This window comes from Argiope bruennichi, chromosome 10 (assembly GCF_947563725.1).
Source record: "Argiope bruennichi chromosome 10, qqArgBrue1.1, whole genome shotgun sequence".
In the NCBI taxonomy this organism is placed as follows: Eukaryota; Metazoa; Arthropoda; class Arachnida; order Araneae; family Araneidae; genus Argiope; species Argiope bruennichi.
The window spans coordinates 113,396,257-113,397,422 of record NC_079160.1 but is presented as its reverse complement, the minus strand read 5'-3'; the positions used below and the strand labels follow the sequence as shown (position 1 = coordinate 113,397,422).

The following is a 1,166-nucleotide window of genomic DNA, read 5'->3' as shown; positions in this document are numbered from 1 at the left end:
AACGTCACCATCATATTTCATCTCAAGGATCTAGATAGGGATATAAAATGAGTTGGCGTTGATAATTTCTGAAGAGAGGTGCTATGCTTTTTCATAAGCATCACGAGTGTTTTATTGTGACTTCGCATGAAGTTAAAAAGACTAACAGGATAAACATTCAAAAAAGAATTTAGGTAATTATATTCCATAATCACTTTAGGATGTTGGGTGAGAAATCATTGTTGAAAACTGCATCGTTGAAAAAGCGTGCCAAACTAGTGACAGAGCATTCTAAAACTTCAAAACGATCAAAGCTCTTTTTTTTTTTTTTTTTTTTTTTTTAGTATGTAACCTATACATTTTAGTTTAATTTTGATATTGATAATCCAAAATCTCCAAATCCTGCAATTTATTTAAATTGACACTTTGTTAAATTTAAACTCGCATAATTTTAACTTTTCTAACTAACTTTAATGAATTCGGAAAAGAGAAAAAAAAATTTAAAAAATCTAATGTTATTTACACGATAGCCATCTTTGAATGAAGCATTTATGTAAATTTTTGTGAAATATAGGAATTTAATAAATAAAATGATCTTGGTTCTGCCCGGGATCGAACCGGGGACCTTCTGCGTGTAAAGCAGACGTGATAAACGCTACACCACAGAACCCACATCAACAACCTAGATATATCTAAAAAACTGTTAGCTTTATTTTGAATATGAACTAATGTTTATACTTATTGTCAGCTGATGTGACATTTTCAGCTGCAGTGAAAATCAACATCATGCAAGACAGCGAACTTTTTTAATATTGTAAAAGATATTTGTCGAATATACTTGTATGAATAAAAATTCTGCTTTTCCATAAAGCAAGCAAAACATAGAAAAAGTTGGCGCTGATGAAATCGTGAATCTCATGATAAGCTAAAATATACTTAATACATAACACATTTAAGGAAGCATACATAATACACTTCCTTATTTATAAGAGGAAATGTTTGCGAGCGAGCGTGTTTCCGTGACTGCGGTGTCTAGACGAATCTATCACACTTATGACAATGAAATTTGACATGCAAGTGATGGTGACTTCATGCACCTAAGAACCCGAATTTCAAAATGTATAATTTTTTTTATTTAATACTTTATGTTATTTTGATGATTTTCTGCAAGTATTTACCCATAATAT

At 30.6% G+C, this 1,166-nt stretch overlaps 1 non-coding gene across 1 annotated transcript; it reads right to left on the bottom strand.

Moving 5' to 3' along the window:
* Positions 1-576: 576 nt before the first annotated feature.
* Positions 577-649, bottom strand: Trnav-uac (transfer RNA valine (anticodon UAC)). The gene has a single exon. It is a non-coding gene; the product is annotated as a tRNA-Val (tRNA).
* Positions 650-1,166: the final 517 nt, after the last annotated feature.